The sequence below is a fragment of the Bidens hawaiensis genome, unplaced genomic scaffold, assembly GCF_021521415.1.
Source record: "Bidens hawaiensis isolate Kalapana, Puna unplaced genomic scaffold, B.hawaiensis_p1.1 tig00007743_1, whole genome shotgun sequence".
Classification (NCBI taxonomy): domain Eukaryota; kingdom Viridiplantae; phylum Streptophyta; class Magnoliopsida; order Asterales; family Asteraceae; genus Bidens; species Bidens hawaiensis.
Window position 1 is genome coordinate 712,217 of NW_027491538.1, and position 21,015 is coordinate 733,231.

A 21,015-nucleotide genomic window follows, 5' to 3' on the forward strand; every position below is an offset into this window, starting at 1 on the left:
ATCACAGGGTCATGTCTTCAAGTCAAGAAATGCTGTCTTGCAATAAAGCATTGAAAATAGTTCGACCCGGCCCAAAGAACATTGCTGCACAACTCCCTCATACCTCAAATACTATTGTGTACATAACCCGAGTGCATAAGCTTGATCGAGGTGTGCGAATCAGTTGAGCATTGTGTTGAACTCATCCACATTGATCTTGTAGAGGAGCAATGATAGGAACCGAGTGTCTAGACGTTTGAACGACGAAGCAGAAAAATACTTTGAAGATTTTATATCAAATGTTGAAGATACAGACTTTTCTTCGTTTGATGGAGAAAGAAGTGACACAAGCTCAAGTTTAGTTGGGACTATAGCTAAACAAGTACATGGTGCATTACCATCCCAAAATGGTAATAATAAAAATTCTAATATTATCTCTGTTCCTGTGGAAATGGAGGGGATTAAACTATCATGGTTGAAATGGGATGATGGTGTTCATCCAACAACGCCAAAAACAAAACTTTGGGACCCATCTCAGGTATTTGTTAGTTTCACTTGTCATCCTTTTACGCCCTGCTTGCGGTGCGCGCATATAATGTATATATGTGTGAACCCTCGGGTGGGCAAAAGTAAAAGTGCACTAATTTTGACGTTATTTTACTAATCTCGTGAAAATAACGTTAAAAGTGGCGGAAGGTTAACCAGGCATCATGCGGTTTTTTTACCGAGCTTATTGAGAATTTTGTAACTTGCAGATAATAATTTGTGTAATGAATCCTTTCCCGAGGACTTCAGTAGCCTATCCATGTTAGAGGAATTATGTTTAGATGGCAATCCAATTGTTTCAATGCCTGATTGTGTAAGAAGCCTTCCTAGGCTCGTGATACTTTCCATGAATGACTGTGAAATGATTATATCGGTTGAGCGTCCTCAAAGTACGCTAAGAGAACTATCAATTGAGACTGATTCGCTAAGGAAAATTAAATTTGATCCAGAAATGTCTCCGCTCAGTTTAATAATAAACTGGGGACTATGTCCACCTTCATTTGAAATTGATGGCATGGTGAAAGTCGAAGCTAGGGTCAAGGAAAAGGTATTACATAGTTTGGGCTGGACAAATTTGGACTTTATTAAGGACAAGCTCTTCAGAGTTTGCACATTTTCAGGAAACTCAACTGAATGTCAACCCCAGGTTTTCTCTAATAACTTGCCTCTGTTTGGGTGAACACGCGCACATATACATTTACGTGTGCATGTGTTATAAATTTTAAGGTGATTACTTATTTTGTATTTATTTTGCAGATGTATTATGAGTTTGGAATATTCAGCACGTTTTATTGGGGATATGAGATGCCGAATTGGATTGAATGTAGAAGTGAGGGCCCATCAATATCATTTACGATCCCATCGTCTCCTAACAAGCTACGAGGATTGAATTTCTGCTGTATTGTGGGACAAGTGAGTTTGGTGCAGAGGAATATGTTAAGATGCCGAAGATCAGCATTTTTAATATTACAAAAAACCACACCTGGAATTATAGTCATTATATCTACAAAGTGAAGTTAGATGGAGAATGTTTAAGTTTTTTAAGCCATTGGATGTTTGGGCCGAATGAGATGAAAGGTGGTGACCAGATTAATATTGGGATTGTGCTTGACGGTTATGCTTACCCAAGTACAAGGGAGTGTGGGATTGGTTTTGTGTATGATGATGGAAAGATTGAGGAGGAAGAAGATGCGTTGAGTTATTACAAGTTCGTGGAATGAGATCATTGGTGGCAATCTGTCTTTTCAACTTATACGAACAGGAGTATACATCATGGGTAACAACAAATTTTTTGGGATTAGAAGAAATGGATGGTCTAAAGGTAAATGTTGTTTCCATTAATAAAATTTACACCCACAGTCAGTTGTAGCATGCCACAACACTTCATCCCCAAGTGGATGTGAACAATAATTAATTAGTGTATAAATGTCGTCTTTTTTTCTTTTTACCAGGAGCCCGAGTGAACTTTAAAGCATTCTCACCAAAAAAAAAGTCTGAAATAGCTGGGCAGGTACATTTCAACAACAAGGCCCTTCTCTTACCGAATGATGAAAAGCACACAATATGTGTTCATTAGAACCGTTCAACACCAAAATTTTGTTTAACTAAACGAATAAACACAAACATGTATCTCGCTTATTTGTTCACGTTCATATGATTTTGATTATGTATTTGTAAAAGTTCAATTAAGTTTGTTCGTTCGCACTCGGTTAAGTTTGTCTCATTAGAGTTAATGCACAACCAAATTATCAACCCATTCTTAAGTTAATGAGCTGAAAATGCCACCTCTAAGACTAGAAGCAAACAAATTAAAATTCGGCTTTGTGATCACAGGGTCATGTCTTCAAGTCAAGAAATGCTGTCTTGCAATAAAGCATTGAAAATAGTTCGACCCGGCCCAAAGAACATTGCTGCACAACTCCCTCATACCTCAAATACTATTGTGTACATAACCCGAGTAACATAGACTACTCATAAATAATGTATTGTTATGTTTTGTTAGTGTAGTTTATATCTAATTTTGTTGTAGTAGAAGGTATTCCCTGCTTTAGATAAAACGGTGAATCTGTGTGTACTGTTCAAGGGTTCAGTGGACCACACGGTGGTGCCGATCGTTATTTGAATAGTGGTAACTGAAGCTTCAGCAGAGGGAGATTTGTTCAAGACAAGATTGTTCTTTTAGTATTTGTGATGCTCAAGAGAGATTCAGACAAACGTTTACATGTTTGTGTTTATAATTCTACCTATTTGCTTTATTTCAAGTTATATGATTCTTGATACCTATGGACTGTTATAGTGTAAGTAATTAGTTATATGAAGGCATAAAGTAATTAGTTATTCAGACTGTTATAGTAATTAATAATTAGTTCCACTTAGAGTGATATCTATATGTATGATAAAGAAGTATTTTTAAAACTGTTTTGAAATACCGAGGTACATTTCTGTCTGACTTGTAGAACAATTTACTATGTTGAGATGATTGTGTTAATGAGGCCTCAGTGACATCCTAAAGTAGACATGATGTGGATATACCTTTTGTGTGTGTTTAAGTTAGTTAGAATTTAGATATATAAGAGTTTTTGTCATGATTTGAGCTAACAACCAAAGGATGCAAATTAGAAATTGTTAAACGAAATTGCGGAATTTGTGAAACGTATTCTCTAAAAGATGAACAAACCAATCTAACAGAATTCTCTCAAAACGAACACGAAATCCAGAATTGATTTAGGGTTCTTATTAACGTAACAGAAACGAAACTCTATACAAGATTACAGAGCAAACAGAAAAGAAATGAAACTGAATTGAATCTATCTATACAAGTTATGAGTCCTAATTCCCTTTATAACGAAACACCTGACATGTTAGCAAACAACTATCAAATTGTTACTAATAGCCCTCCAAGTTTTTCCTTCTATACGCTTCTGGAACAAACTTCAAAAACAGCTTTCACAAAATATTAATATGATCTAAGATTATACAGTTTTAATTTTACAACGGTGTCATTGTGGGAAACTTTGTGATGTCTGTGAAGAAGATGAAAGAAGGGATGCCACAAAGTGAAGAAGATGATTTGTAAAAACTAAAGTTAAAAAGAAATTAACCACTACAAAACAATTTTAAATGTGGTAATTTGAGGAAAAGAATTATATATTCTGCATTTATTATTAAATTCGAATATGGGAGACCTTGAAACTTTAATGCAATTATTATTATTATTATTATTATTATTATTTTAAGTTGAAAGAGATAACAATCTAACATAAAAGGATCCAATTACAATAGAGAGACAGGTAAGCGGGCAACAAGCTGCGCCGCCACCCCCTTTTGAATAGCAAAATCGATCCTACTAAAAATAAAGTTATCGTTCTTTGGCGTCGATGAGTTACTGTGCACGACCCGCTGAACTCTTTTTAGAAACGTAGCAGCATCGGGGGCAAGAGACCTAAATGTGTCAAAAGCAAAATGAATGAAGGCGTGTTGATTCTCCACACACGCCTTCTCGTGCTTAGCAATTTTTCCTGCTTCTGCCTTTAGCACGGCATGCCTAGCAACAAACCCGGTGTCCCTAAGCCCGACAAGAGGGGACACCCCAGTAAGGTCCACACAAGCATGCTTTCCCCCCGCCCACCCAAACACAAGAATGTCCGCTGGTCGGAGAGTAGACCTTCCTTCACGCGGATGCGACCGAGATTCCCGCCCGTTTTAACACATCACAAAGGACATCCCTGACCAAATTATGTCTATATTTAAACCCGGGGAGTTCTTTGCAATGAACCGCGTGTTCACCAAAATTATCTAAACAAACCTTACGGCAGACCGGGCATGGTTCATCAACTGGGAACAGGGGGATCATTAAACGATATTTAAGAATGGCTCGGTACTCCACTGCTGACATGTGTTGGCCTAACCCTTCGATTGGGGTGACAGTCAAAAAGTCTTGAGCATGAGTAGCCTGAAGACATTCTAATACCGCTCTTTGACGAGAGGACATGCCAAACTTTTCTCCCAAACTTTGGACGGTTTTACTATAAAGGGCACTCGCCAAAGCATTTTGGGCTTTAGGGGGGGGGTCCTTCTTAGCGAACCCGCCAAGATCAAAATCGGGAATAGAGTTGTGCAAATAATCCATCGCACACCCAAAATCGGTATCTAACCCATCACCACCACAATCACGCAAAATGTGGTCCTGTAACTTCCAAGATTGTGCTCTCGAGGCGACGAAAGCATAGGTGGAAACATCCTCAGCTGAATATAACCCTAAACCACCGAAATGGATAGGGAGAAAGGCTAGTCTCCATTGAAAATCCCCAAAAAACGGACCCCCACACACCACAATATCCTCAAATCGCCGCTCGAAGCCCTTTGTCAAAAACAGAGACAGCTTCCTTAACAAACATAGGCTGACATGTTCGGAGTCCGAACAACAATTTAGCCACCCCCATACATGAGCGAAGCAAGAGAAGCTCACATTGAGGGTCACGCAAATGAGTAAGACATCTCATTAGTTCCACGGCTCTTGAAGCTCTGGTAATGGCCAAACTACTGATAAACCCAGCATCCCGGCTAACCGCACCTCCAAGGAGTTTTACCCCTAGCTCCGGTCTCCCAATCCCGATAGGAAATAAACCTACTTTTTCCTTTACCCCATTGCACGACAGCCAGTATACTTCCGTCTTTTTAATATTAAGCTCAAGCCCCAAACTTGGCCCCTTAGATCTAATTATATCCAAGGCTTTAGCCACTTCAGTAGCGTCTCCTATAATCGTGCCATCATCTAAGTACCATGCATAGAAAAGTAACTTGCAACCATCTCGTACTTGATGAATGAGGGGGTGTAAAGCTAATGCAAAGAGAAGGGGTCCTAAAGGATCGCCTTGTTGAACCCCAGTAGTTGACGGGATACAATCGTTCCCTACATATAGCCTAGCCGGTTGCCCGTAAAGAAAATTAACCCATAGGAAAATAGATGGACATCTGGCACGAACTTCCTGCAGGAGTGTGGTCCTATCCACCAGGTTGAAGGCATTAGAAAAATCTACTGTAAGCAAAGCCAACGACCCATCCGAGTGGAGCATATTAAAAAATCTATTCGCGCTATGAAGCACCGCCTTCGCAATTATGCAAATTCCACAACCACTCCAACATCAAAAGTAGTGTTTTTATATATAAAGGAAACAACCCACTACCAAAAGTTGTGTTACAAAATGTAAATCTTTACATTTTGTATCGATTAGAGGATCCTCACCTTCTTTATCTCCTCACATAAATCACTGAATCACTCATAGCTTCCAATGGTTATTCTCACTGAACTTGGATCCTCATCTTCTTCACCAAATCACGGTCCTAATCACAGATATGAAGTTTTCTTAAGTTTTAGAGGCGCCGACACTCGTAATGGTTTCACCGATCACCTCTACAACGCCCTTCTGGATGCGGGTATCACCACGTTTTTGGATGATGAAGAAATTGAAACCGGAGAAGAGTTGAAACCAGAATTGGAGAGTGCGATTAAATCATCAAGGGCTTCTGTTATTGTCTTGTCCAAGAACTATGCATCTTCCACATGGTGCCTAGATGAATTGGTATTAATCCTTGAGCAGAAGAGGAAGTTTAACCAAATCGTTATCCCGATCTTCTATGATGTCGAGCCCACTGATGTCAGGAAGCAACAAAAGAGCTTCGGGGTAGCAACGGGGAATCATAAAAAGAGAGTGGAGGATGAAACAAATGCGGAGAAAAGAAGTGAGTTGGCTCAAAGGATGGAGTTATGGAAGAAGGCACTCACAGAAGTTGCCAATTTAAAAGGAAAGGATTCAAAGGGCAGGTAAATGTAAATTCCCCCAATTTTTTTGGAACTTTATTACACAACTAATTTTGATCGTTTTGTTAATTTTTCAAAATGAAGTTTCATATTTTTCCTTAAATTTAATTTACAGGAAAGAGACTGAGTTTATTAAAGAAGTCGTTACCAGAGTTCATTGTAGATTAGGTCTGCTCTTGACTAATACCCTGCCTCTTCTGGTCGGGACAGAAGATTACATTGAATGCATTAGTTCATGGTTGACCGATGGAACATGTCATACTGCTGACATTCTCACAGTCGTAGGAATGGGTGGGATTGGGAAGACATCACTGGCCAAACATGTCTTCCATATCCACTATAAAAAATTCTACAAAAGCATCTTTATTGAAGGTATCAATACCAAATGCAATGAGCAGTTTGATGGATTGCTTGATTTACAAAAGCAACTTCATGGAGTCATTTCAAAAGTTAATGAAGTCTCTAAAAAGGTTTTAATCGTGCTTGATGATATTGGTAATCTTGACCAGTTAGATGCTTTACTTGATTACAAAGGCTCACATCCGGGAAGCAAAATTTTAATTACAACCAAGGATGCATCTTTAACAGAAAGGTGTGCATTATTCAAGTCACAACTTCATCCCAAACACATAAATGTTTTACTTAGTGGTTTAGATGAAGGTAATTCACTAGAGCTTTTATGAATTCATGCCTTCAAGAGCCATATACCCAAAGAAGGTTATGAAGAGGTTTCCGAAAAGGTTCTGAAGTATTGTGAAGGACATCCATCGGCGCTTGAAGTTTTGGGCAAGTTATTGCACAAGCGAGATGTAGAATATTGGGAAGAGTGCATAATAGAGTTAAAGAAAGAACCCCATTCCAGTATAAAAAAGGTTTTTCAGATGACCTTTAACTCTTTGCCATCAAATGAAATGGAATTGTTTAAGCATATTGCATGTTTCTTTGTTGGGAAAGAGAGAGATTTTACTGAAGTAATATTAAAGTCAAGATATGGAATCACGAATCTCATTGAAAAATGCCTTCTTAGTATCGATGGAGATAACGAACAGTTGATGATGCATTCATTGATTCAAGATATGGGAAGAGATTTAGTGCGTCAAGAATCTCCTAAGAAACTATGGAAGCGTAGTCGATTATGGTGTCATGAGGAGTCGTTCAAAGTGTTGAAGCAAGAAAAAGTAAGAGACCATGTATATTTTGGAATTTATGTTTCCTATATAAGTATTTATACTGCCTGTATGTGTGTATATAACTTATATATATATATTTTTGTTTGCATTTCCTTTCTTGCAGGGTACGGAAAATATTCTAGGCCTCGCTCTTGACATGAGAATGCTTGACAAAAAGAAGTCGCGTCGATCATTTGAGGTGAAAACAGAGTCATTAAGTAAGATGGATAATCTAATGCTACTACAACTCAATTATGTGCAAATGAATGGATCGTATGAGGATTTTCCAGAAGAATTAAGATGGTTGTGTATGCATGGGTCTCCTTTAAAGTCTATACCTTTAGACTTGCCAATGGAGAATCTGGTAGCTCTTGACATGTCCTATAGCAATATTGAATCTTTTGACATGTCAGAAGACAGAAGATTTCTTGGATCACTGAAGATTCTTGATTTAAGCTTCTGTGAACATCTTCATACTGTTGGCGGGTTTTTGGAACTCCCTGCACTTGAGTTGTTAATAGTTAGAAAGTGCATAAGCTTGATTGATGTGTGCAAATCAGTTGAGCATTGTGTTGAACTTGTTCACATTGATCTGAGTTATTGCTATAAGCTTAAAAAGATTCCAATATCCATAGGCAAGTTAAAGAAGGTTAAAACACTATTGCTAGATGGTTCTAGTTCTTGTGAATTTGAAACCGATACTATATCAAGATATTTGAGGCTCAATGTGTTTCCTTTGCCAAGCTCATTAAGAATTTTGTCACTTGCATATAATCTGTCAAATGAATCTTTTCCCATGGACTTCAGTAGCCTATCTATGTTAAAGGAATTATGTTTAGATGGAAATTTAATTGTTTCAATGCCCAATTGTGTGAGAAGCCTTCCTAGGCTTGAGATACTTACCATGGATGACTGTGAAAAGGTTATATCAATCGAGCATCCTCCAAAAACGCTAAGAGAACTATCGATGGATACTGTTTATAGAAAGACTTCGCTAAGGAGAATTAAATTTGATCCAGAAATGTCCCCACTCAGATTAAGATTTTGGCAATCATTACCACCTTGTTCATTTGAAATTGATGGTGTGGCGAAAGTGGAGGTTATGGGAGGTGTTGACGAAAAGGTACTACATTGTTTGGGCTGGACAAATTTAGACTTTACCGAAGAAAAGTGCATGATAATTAACGTTGGAGGAGAACTAACTGAATGTCAACCCCAGGTTTCCTCTAATTACTTGTTTCTGGTTGTGTGAATACACACGCAAACATATGTATGCACACACACACACATGTGTGTGTGTATTCATGTCTGTGTATTATGAATTTAAGATGATTAATCTTGTATCTACTTTGGCAGATGTATTATGAATTTGGAATATTCAGCACGCTTTATTTGGGGGGTGAGATGCCGAATTGGATTGAATGTAGAAGCGAGGGGCCATCAATATCATTTACCATCCCATCATCTTCTAAGAAGCTCCGAGGTTTAAATTTCTGCTATGTGGAGTCATTTCAATTTTGGGCAGACAAATATGTTTTGTTACCGGTGATCCAAATTAGTAATACTGCAACAGACCGCACTTGGCTTTATTGTCATTATATTGACGAAGTGAAGTTAGGTGGAGAATGTTTAAGTTTCTTAAGCCATTGGATGGTTGGGCCAAATGAGATGAAAGTCGGCGAACAGATTACTATTAATGTAGATAAGAGGGGGGATTACAAGTCAAGTACACAGTGCGGGTTTAGTTTTGTGTATGATGAAGGAAAGAGTGAAGAGGAGGAAGAAGATGTGTTGGGTTATTACAAGTCATGGAATCACATCATTGGTGGAGATCTTTCCCCTTTTCAAATATTAACACAGAAATTCTTAGATAACAGTGGAGTAACAAAAGAGTACTTACATAACTATGGATTTTTTAGGCATGAAAGTGAGGAAGATGCATACAGATACATTTATAACGGTATATGTCGTTTCTATTTATAAAATTTTCACATACTATCCTTGTAATATTCTACAACTACTTCATCCACAAATGGATGTATATAATAAATAATGTATTAACTTTTCGTCTTTTTTCCTTTTCTCCAGATGTCGAGTTGAACTTTAGAGCATTCTCACAAACACAAGTCCAAAATAGTTGGCCAGGTACATTTTAGCCACAAAACCCTTCTCTAATCAATGATTAAAAGCACAAAATATTTGTTAAGTAGTATATAAACCTAGTATTGTGTCAATGCATGTTTAACAGTATATATAAGCTATGTTATTGAATTATTTTATATGTATATGAAACTTTTAAGATTATGACTAGTAGAGGTGTACAAACCAGTTTTTTAATCTAAACCGGTTTCGGGTTAAACCGAACCATTTTTCAGTCAAAGCAGTCAAAACCATTTTTTGTCTAAACCGGTTAGAACCCGGGCCGGTTTGAAGCAATGAAAACTGGTTGAACCATTTGGGGTTGGTTCCAAAGCGGTTTTGCTTAAATCGGTTCCAAACCGGGTTTTCTTGTTTGAGTTTAAAAAAATGAAACAAGTTATGCAAGTTTGAATGTTTCCTTGCAAGTCACAATTATGGAATTAGATGTCCCAAGCTGTGAATTAATTGTTCAAACTGGTTTCCAAGTTAATAAATCCACAGTTTCAAATTTGAATATTTAGATTTTTTACCAAAACATTGAAATGGAATGAAATGATATGCCATAATTAAATGAATATTTAAGGGAGTTTGTTGACCTTAAAATGCATTCTGTTGAAGATATGATTATACAAATAAATGCATATTATATACATAAATAACTTACTATTACGTAATACATAGTAAACCGGTTTTAACCGGGTTAAACTGGTTTTTTTCAAACCGGTTTCAGGCAGTTAGGTTCAAACCGGTTAGACCTAAAAATATTCAGGCCGGGCCTAACCCGGCGGATAACAGCTGATCAAAACCGGTTTTTGTAAAATCGTGTTCAAACCGGCTCGGTTATGATTCAGTTTTCAGGTCGGTTCGGTTAACTGATTTATATTTTCCATGTCTTACTGGTAGATACTAAAGATAGTCGCCCCAATTCACGAGGGAATAGTCTCCGAGTACAAAGTGAATCCAAAATCATGAACTCAAACCTTAAACATCTATGACATAAATAATGAAAACAAGGATAATTAAGCAACTGCTCCTTTTGTCTTGGTCCTCGATTAGTTTCTTAATTTAACTCTCCTTTGACTTTGACATCCACGAATTTAGCCCTTGACTATAACTCCATATAACTTAGCCCAGGTTGATCGACCCACTGCCCAAGTTGGCCTGACCGCTGCTTACTTAGCACGTACTCTTAGATTGTTCGTTACATATACGGTGTGGGGTTCGGCGTAGGGGGGGGACACCGCCAAGGGGCGACAAAGGGTGGGAGGTGTTGTGAAGACCGGGCGACTTTAAGGGGTATGGGACCATCCAACTTCTCTCTCTATCTCTCTCTCTCTCACGCACACACATACATATATATGTGTATATATAATGAGGCAACATACCACAACGGGACGTTATAAAGAGGGGCAACAAACCTACCAGAAAATGGCGTGGTGCTAATGTGGTGTTGTGAAGGGGCTTTAAAGCACCTTCCATAATGAACAGCCTTATGGGTCTATGTTAATCTAATATCCTAGCAAATGAACATAAGGTGGATGCAATTTCTATTTTTATCTTTTTTGCAAATGAACACGTTTCTCTTATTTATGTTTTCATATATGCCCGGGTAAACCTAAACAAACAAACTCGAATTACCATTTGTGTTTGTGTTTTTCTATTAGCATATGAGACTAAGGTGTGCGTGTTTGAAGCAATTATATATCTAACTATCTATATAATTGTCTACTATGAAATTCTATGTGTCGCTCTCAGGTTGTCCCCCCATTCTCTAGAGCCACCAGATTTCTTGATTTCTAAATGGAGGTTTCTCATGCATTTGACCCGAAATCACGGGTATGGGCATTACCAAACCCAGATAGTCTTTAAATGGGTTATAACATCTCATTTATTTGTGAAACCTTTCATAATCAAACAATAATTTTTGCGGGTCATGAGTCTCACCAAACCCGGAGAACCCTTAAACGGGTTATAACATCCCATTTATTTGTGAAATAACTCTTTAATCATCAAAGAATAATTTCCACGGGTTATGGGTCTTACCAAACCCTAATAGCTCTCAAATGGGTTATAAGATCTTATTTATTGATAAATACTTTTATCCTCAAATCCTAATTTAATTTATCTTCTTTACATGTTCTCCATTGCTGGTCTATCATCTCCATCGCCGGTTAACTTCCGATACTACCTGCCATCGTCAACTACATCAACGTCCCCTTTTTCATTTGACAATTATTTGTGCTCATGGTTGTTCATTTTAAAAAATTAACATGTTCGTGTTCGTGTATTTTTGTTCGTTAAAAATCTAAAAAACCTACACATCTCAATTGAAAATACCCAAACGCAAAAAAATATAATAACAAACTAATATATATATATATATATATATATATATATATATATATATATATATATATATGTATTAAATTAAAACAAACTCGGTTAAAAAATAAAATAAATCAGCATAAAATAGCAAAACCATTAAAAACAAAAACTTAAATAAACTCCCGTAACACGGGAGGATCAAACTAGTATAATTATATATAACTAGCTTTTACCCCCCCCCCCCCCCCCGTAATACGTAGGGAGTTGTTTTTTATTATTCATTTTTAATATTTATATATTTTTTTAATTTTATTTATTGTATGGAATACTTAGGATTTGATGATGAAAGAGTTTCACAAATAAAACAAATGTTATAACCCGGTTTAAAAACTATATAGGTTGGCGAAACCCATGACCCGCTTATTTTGTTTACTAAAAAATTGTTTTCAAATTATAAATAATATTCTTTTTCTAAAAAAATAGATATTAATATTATTTTTTAGTATATCTCTATTTTATAGGATTTTCATACAAAATATTTGGTGAGATTAATTTTTAATTTAATGAGATATTATAACATGTTTAATGATTATCTAGGCTTGTGAGACTCATGCCCGTGAATTCGGATAAAATGTATGAGAAACCTCCATTTACAAATAATACAATCTGGTAGCTTGAAAGAATTTAAGGAGCAACCAGAGAGCTTTTAAAGGTTTCGTTTATATATTACCTATAGAAAGATTACATAAGAGTGTAAATAGATCTCAACCCTAGGATAAGAAAACTTTTAATCTCAACTTTGGATAAAAAAAAGAGTTACGGGTTGTGATCAAGTGTTAACTGAGGAGGTTTATGACGGTTTCACACTCTCTTTCTAGGTTCAGGCGGTTCCTCCCCACGTCGCCTACCTCCATATACAGAGATCTCCCACAACACGTACAACAAAATGTTTGTTTCATCGTCCGATTGTAATCTACGATTTCCTTTCTCAAAGCCCGTTTGTTTTTTCTTTTTATACTAAGCTCGCTTGATGCTTGGTGGTTGTGCTGCAGGCTACTGAAAGGAGATGAGAACGAGAAAGGCCAACAACGATGATGATTCTGGTCCATATAAAGGGTATTCAGTTGAGTCACTGTATTTGATCTAAAGTTTGGATTAGCGGGACTTGTATCCGAGGAGATTTCCTCTCCTTCTATTAAATTAATAAGAGTTAAGTGTCATTTTAATACATGTGGTTTGGTCAACTACGCAACTTTAGTATATACTCTTTATTTTGTGCAAATGGCACATCAGTTTCAAAAAACTTACATTTTTAGTATTTTTTTTCTAACTCCGTCTATTTTTTTCGTTAGGTCAAGGATAATTTGGTAACTTCGTTATTTTCTTTTCTTTTAAACACTTATATCTTGTAAACCCTAAATTCCCAAATCATAACATCAAAATCCAAATTCTAAATCCCAAAACCCTTTCCCCTTTATCAATCATCGATTCGTTAGTACACAACATGTATTCAATCAACCTCTCGATTACCAACATTTTGACTTCGACTCCACAAACCCAAATCCAATACACGTCGGCGCCACCACCACCTTCGCCGCTAGTCAGTTTTCCGGTGAAACTCCGACGGCACGTTATGATTCCACAAACCCAAATCCAATACACGCCATCAATTGAATTTTTGTTGAAGCCCATACAGCCGGTTTACAAGATATAAGTGTTTAAAAGAAAAGAAAAAAACAAAGAAAACAAAGAAGTTACTAAATTATCCTTGACTTAACGAAAAAAATAGACGGGGTTAGAAAAAAGCAATGTTTTAAAAACCGGTACGTACCGGCCGGTTGAACCGGTTATACCGAATTTCGGTAAGGCACCCGGTATTTAGAGCCCGGTATTATTAGGCGGTTTGCTAGAATGTCGTACCGCCGGTTTTTTCAAAAATACCAGTTTAAACCGGCAAACCGGTTTTAAAACCAAGAGAATTTTTTATATTTTTTGCAACTCATATTTTTTTAAACACGACTTTTAACCTAGTAGATAAAATTAAAACGAGCAAACACACTAAACAATGATTCGTTAATAAACTAATTTTGTATCTTGCAAATCCAAGGTTGGTTTCTTTACATATTTTATAATTAATTAATTTCATACATATAAATAAAGCTTCATATTTGACTTGATCATTATTTATATGTAATTGATGTGTTGTAAAACACACTTGTTTTCCGCACCTTTTTATCATCTTTTTATTGCTTATTATCTAATAAATAATGGTGTTTGGCTTGTTTTAACATGATCTTACAAAGTTTAAATCTTTCGTAGGTTTCGGGTTTTAAAAGAGAAAAAAAAAAGACTGGACTTTGAAAGACTTAAATGGCCTTTTTGATCAAATCTTGAAGAACCAAGTTAAAGCCCGACCCAAGCCCACTAAGAGAAAACTTTACTTGCATTATATATATTATAACTTAAAGAAAACGAAAAACCCTACATCTAAAAAAAGATAAGTTGGATCGGCAGTAGGTTTAAGAGGAAAAAAAAGAAAAAAAACAACTTCCAACAATCTTGGAAGCTTGTTCAAAAGGTGTGCGTGAGATCCCTGTGCAAGAAAACAATATTATACCAACAATCTTTCGGTTAAAATTCTGTGGGGCAGCAAAGGATTTATTTTGAAGAACAGCAAGGTCAAAAGTTGGTTCAAAGCAAGCGTTCAGGCAATTATTTTTGAAGTTGTGGAGCATTAATCGGTTCGTTTGCCATTTGGTTTTATATGTTAAACATTATTTTCTTCATTCAAGGATTGTTAGAGATGAGTTTAGCTACTATTTATTTTGATTCTATTATTATTATTATTATTATTATTAGTAGTAGTAGGTAAACTATTTGCACTACCTAGGTTTTGATGATTATTGACATTGTTTGATGGTTTACTTGGTTTTAATTGATCACATGACGTATTATTATTGAAATGCTTTATTTAATTTAATCTTTGGTGTGTTAAAATATTGTTTTTATATAATTATTTCTTATTGATTTCGCGTATCACTTTGATTGATTGATTGTGTGTCGTCGGTTAGGGTTCTACGTTTAGGTCTTAGACTTGATGTTTTTGATCTGTTTGTGGTTAGCGCGACCATAAGAATCTTGAGTGTGATTAATGATTAAAATTCAATAGTTTCACCTTCCTTGCGACCAAGAGGTAATAGGGAGCGAGTTTTGGTCTTATCCGGTTTAGTTTTGCGTGCAAATATGTGTCTTAGATCAAATTAAATATTGTTACCCCTTTATCCCTATAATTGCTAGTACCAATTTTAAGCGGGTTTTGTGTTGTTGAGTCCGAGAGGAGATGCGTCATTTGGGTACCTTAGTAATCTTTTTTCCGGTGCATTTATTCAATCTTCTTAGATTTGTGAGGGTTAGTTGGTGAGACCGAGAGGTGATCTAGCGAACTTTAATGAGCCTTAGTTGATTATTTTAAGATCCCGGTGTCGTGTGATTAGTTAATCCCGTTAGCCGTTGAACTATCAATAGGATTCTTGCCTAGGTAGTCGTTTCTCCATATTTGTTAAAAGCTCCGTAAGTGCCGTTAAGTTTTCTCGTTAGTTTCGTTAAGTTAAGTAAGTTAGTTAAATTAATTAAAATAAGATAAAAAATAATAATAATAAAATCAATTAAATATTTTAAGGTAGGACTTGGATCAGGGTTTAAATCCGAGCCGTTCTCACGTGTCTTCGAGTTCGATATCCGGATTTTCCTTTTCTTTGCTATACGCGACCGGTACACTTGCCGTTTGTGTTAACTAGGATAGGTTGTTTGGTTTTTTTAAAGCTTAGTTGCGATTCGTGTTTTATTTATATATATATTTTCGCACATCAGTAATGTTTTGGTTCATGTGTAATGTTTATTAATGTACTTTAGGATTATTTTTGAGTTGACGTTGTATTTATATGAATTAGAAGGTAACTGTTCAACCCGGTTGAACATCCCGGTTCAACCGGTTGTACCATTTTAAACCAAATCCGATACGTGTAAAATACCAGTTTTTAAAACATTGGAAAAAAGTACAAAAAATGCAAGTTTTTTTAAACTGAGGTAGCCATTTGCACAAAATAAAGAATATGTACTAAAGTTGCGTAGTTGACCAAACCATAGGTACTAAAATGACACTTTAACTCAATTAATAATTTTGAGGTTGGTTACTTGAATCGGAAACTTAAATTAAACTAGGGGGCTGTTTGGTTCATTCAGATTTGAATGAGTCAGATCTGAATGAGCCTATGTTCCATTCAGCAACAACAACAAGTCTGAATGATTCAGACATAATTTTAACCATTCAGATATTTTTCTGTTTGAAACCAAACAGTCTGAAGTCTGAATGAATCAGATTTTTACATCTGAATGATTCCATTCAGATGTAAACTAATAGCCCCTTAGATGGTTTCATTCAGATGTTTTTCTTTAACCTGTTAAATGCATTGCTTTAATTTTCACCTATGCATTTTGTAAATTAAATTTTATTGAGAGTTCCACACCCTCTCACTCTCTCTTTCTCTCTCTGTTCTGCAGTCATTGAAAGGTGCTTGCTAAATTACTTATCATCCATTTTCCCTCTCCAAATCGATCACCATCACCATCACAGCTTGTCTAAACGTCACTGATTGTAGAGTTTCAGTTTCACAGCTTGAATTTAAGGTGATGTGATTTGAATTGATGATGGTTGTTCATAATTATGTCAACTTTTTATTTTAATTCCTTTATATATGTTTGTGTATGGCAGGTTTTTTTTTCCTAGATTACATCACCAGGATTGGTATCACATATCTTTTAGAGGTAAATGTTGTTTTAGTATGTCTTATTATACTTTTTGAATAATCTCTTGTTTTATGTCTAATAAGTTTATTTTTGTAAATAGTTTTATTAGCTTCCAGAACCATTTAGTTTCACTTGGTTCGTGGCTATACCATTCATATTATGGATGGTCTCCTTTACACCTACCTGGCTACCTGCACCATTGTGAGAGATTTGTTGATATTGAAGAGATTTGTTGATATTGAAGGTAATATTTTGTTTCAATTGGTTTGTAAACGAACACGTACGGGGCATGTTAGTATTCGTACGTTTAGCTTTATCTTAACAAACGATCTAATACATTAACACAGTTTTTTTGTTCGTGTTCGGTCATTAAGAATATAAATGTGTTCATGTTTATTTATGCTGGTTTGATGACAATATGAACGACTGGTTTGCAAACTTAAATGAACGCATCGCGAGTGTAAACGAGCATTAATAAACGAATATGGCTGAAATAGTTGGATAAATATTAAGGAATATCAACAAACGTATATAACTGAAAGCTATAGTTTTATAACGATGATCAATTGAGTATGTGTGTTTTGAGTTTTTTGTATCTTAATTTATTTGTTTCTAATTGAAGGTAGAGGATAAAAAGAATGGCACACAGGAAGTTTGAACATCCAAGAAACGGTTCTCTAGGGTTTCAGCAAGCTGCTTGCCACATAGGTAAAAGTGAAATAACCGTATAAAAAAATAACAAATTAATAACAATAATAAGTAGGGGTAAGCAAAAAACGGTCCGGAACCGTCCGAACCGAGGAACCGGAACCGAACCGGTGCCTCAGAACCGAGGAACCGGAACCGAACCGGAATCAGAACCGCTTATTCTCGGTTCTCATAATTTGGATTAAACGGTTCCCGGTTCGGTTCCGGGTAAAACCTGCGGTTCTATACTTGGAACCGAAGAACCGGAATATTCAAAGCGTTTTAAATAAATTTAACAATCCTCATTGTTTATAGAGTAACTTATTAACCTTCATCCATTCAATCATTTTTTAATTCAAATATTCTTTCAATTCTTTACGTTCAACAACTAGCAACCATGGTCAATTTTGATTTAAGCTATCAAGGTAATTTAATATAAAATGATATGATCTTCCATTAATCAATCGTTGCTAAAGATTTATTTAACTTCAACACTTAGGTTTTAATAAAAAATATAAAGGATGTCCATCTTGTAATCTAAATTAGTTTACCGTGAAAGAAGACATACAAATTGTATAAACTTGTTTTGCAATTTGCAAAGTTTGCATAACTCATTTGATAAATAAATGATCGAACCGGTTCTAGCCAGAACCGATTAGCGAGAACCGGATTTAGTGGTTCTAGAACGGAACCGGTTTACTATAATAGGTTTCGGTTCTATTTTTCATTCATTTTCGGTCTGGTTCGGTTTCGGTTCCGATTCGGTTCTCACGGTTCTGAACCGTTGCACAACCCTAATAATAAGTATATGTGAGTACATATAAAGTTTACATAGAAATATATAGGTATAATTCTATATATTCTGTAAGTAATAATAAAGGTACAATAAATCATAAAAGTAGTTTTTCTTTCAAATTTAAACTCAACATACATATGTACGTTAACCAACAATACTAAATAATAGTTATAGAGCAATATAAGAAAAAAAAAATAATAATAAAACAAACCAAAACCGAAGGGAACAAACAAAAAGAATAATAATAATAATAATAATAATAATAATAATAAAATCAAGTAAAATTATGTTTGTGTGGTGGAGGTTACAAACCAGTATACTCAATCAGTTTGACCAACATATGCAATTATTATCTTCCTTATCCATTTTTCTTTTCATGTAATAATATGTTGAAACCATATCTTGAACAATTATGCATGTCTCATAAGATATTTTGGCTCCAAGAATACTTGCCTATAAATATATAAACATCCAGCATCAAAGTATCAAACCACCCATCACTTACACACCAACAATCATCTCCGACGACCAATTATATTTTCCGGTAACCATTTTAATCATCTCCAACCAACCCATTTTCATAACCCGAAACCGACACCACCACTCAACTCTCTCTTAGCCACATTTCCGACAGCCTAACTGATTTCCAACGATCCTATAGCCATCGCGACCAACCAATTTCCATACACGAAGCACACCACCAGAGACACCTACGGTTGTCTCCATTCTGCACCGCGGTCCGCCGCCACAGGGACCATCGTAACTACTGTCGCCATCGCTGCAAGTCTTTCAGGCGAGGAACCGTTCCTTGTCTCTCAGAACCGTGCGATATCGGAACTCAGGTAACCAGTGGCGGATCTAGAAAATTTTCTCACAGGGGTCGGGAATTTTTATGGTCGGTACTAATACAACTGTCCAGTCGAATCGGGTTGGGTCGAATCGGGTCGGGTCGGGTCGGGTCATATATATATAAAAGATTACCAAACAAAATATTAGATAACAAATATATTAAAGTTGTTCTCTACGAGTTTTCATTTTTTGAAATCTAACCATTACATCATCTACCTTAACATTGACAAGCCAGTCTTTCTCAATATAACAAATACAACTGTTGCTTAAAATTTTCATCACCCATTCGATTACGCAAATCGGACTTCACATACTTCATCGTCGAAAAGGATCTTTCAACGGTTGCGGTTGCATCGAGTAATACGAGAACTAACTTTAATAAACGATACACCAATGCAAAGGAATGGTGTTTCTTTGTTTGAACTATCAATTGAACAAGACTTGCTAAACCATTCAAGTTTTTAAATCGTTTATCTCCTTTCAAATTATCGATGTATGTCGCGAGTTCAACCGGGAGTCTTCTTTTATCACTTTCATCAAAATCATATGGGTACAACTCGACTAATTGTAAAATTTTTTGAATTGAAAATGCCCGAAAATTATCACAAGAGGTCAAACAACTCAACAAAACAAGTAAGTCGAATGTTACATCATTAATACGGTCCTCAAACTCTTGGATTTGCAAATCTAGAACGCATTGAGTCAATCATACTCATAATAGTGGCGATTTTTCATGTTTGTTTTTTTTCTTGGCGTTAGTATGTTAATGCAGTCATCATCGATTGAAAGGACGAAGTGAGGCAGCAGAGGCGGTCAAAAAATAAATTTTTGAAGTTAGAATAGGATTTTGGGCTAAAAATTGAGTAGGGTTTGAATTGGGTTTTGGGCTTAAAAGTTGGATTAGATATTGGACTAATGGACTTGTTAATGTTAAAGTCAAATTTAATAGAAAAATTGTTTATATAACGTTTATATAATTATATATATAAAATTGTCATTGTATTTTTTGTTAGAGTTAGTCTTAAAATCTCATGGGGGTCGTCTTAAAATTATACAGGGTACGGCTTCAAAGTTTCGTAGGGGTTGGTACCAAAATTTTACAGGGGTTGGTCGAGAATTATTCGGTATATTAACACTAAAAAAAAATTTTCACAGGGGACGGGGGACACCCCTCCCTTATAAGTGGCTACGCCCCTGCAGGTAACAAGCATTTGAAATCCTAAACTAAATAGTACATGGTTCCCGTTGTTATTACGTAATCAAGTTCGAATCATGTCTGTGAAGTAAAATAATAATAATAATTTTACCACCTTAATTGTTCTTAACTTGAATACTGATATAGGAAGACAATGTGAAATTGAATATAAAAATAATAGTAATATGTAAACATCAATATTATGTTAACTCGGTTCCGATAAAGTTACGTAGATATTTTGTTTTGCTATTATTCAGGCAGTTTCAAGCTCGAAAAATCGTAGCCGCCAAATATTTTGATGATATGCTTTGACTCATGTTACTATTATGCTAAAACACATATTAATCCAACAAAACAAAACTGTTTGCGTGTGTTGTTGTTATGAGATCATATAAAGCAGTATATTATATATGTTGTTATGAGCATGGCTTAATAGAAGTTTGTTAATATTTAAATTGATATAGTAAACGAAAGTATAAAACAAACAAAAAGACATAAATAAATGCTATATATTTGTATAAATATTAACTACAATAAAGTAATAACAAGAGGTTATACAAGTTGAGTTGTGGACATTCTGTACTAGACATTTCATACATAAGTTTTAAACTTGAAATTTTATTTTATTAATTGTGGTTATAATTATAAGAAAAGAAGTTATATAACAAAATAATATCTAATGATACATAACCAACAAATGGTA

General features: G+C 35.6%; 1 pseudogene; it reads left to right on the top strand.

The window, feature by feature from the left end:
* Positions 1 to 5,809: 5,809 nt before the first annotated feature.
* On the top strand, positions 5,810 to 9,498 carry LOC143635985 (disease resistance protein Roq1-like; annotated as a pseudogene).
* The last annotated feature ends 11,517 nt before the right edge of the window (positions 9,499 to 21,015 follow it).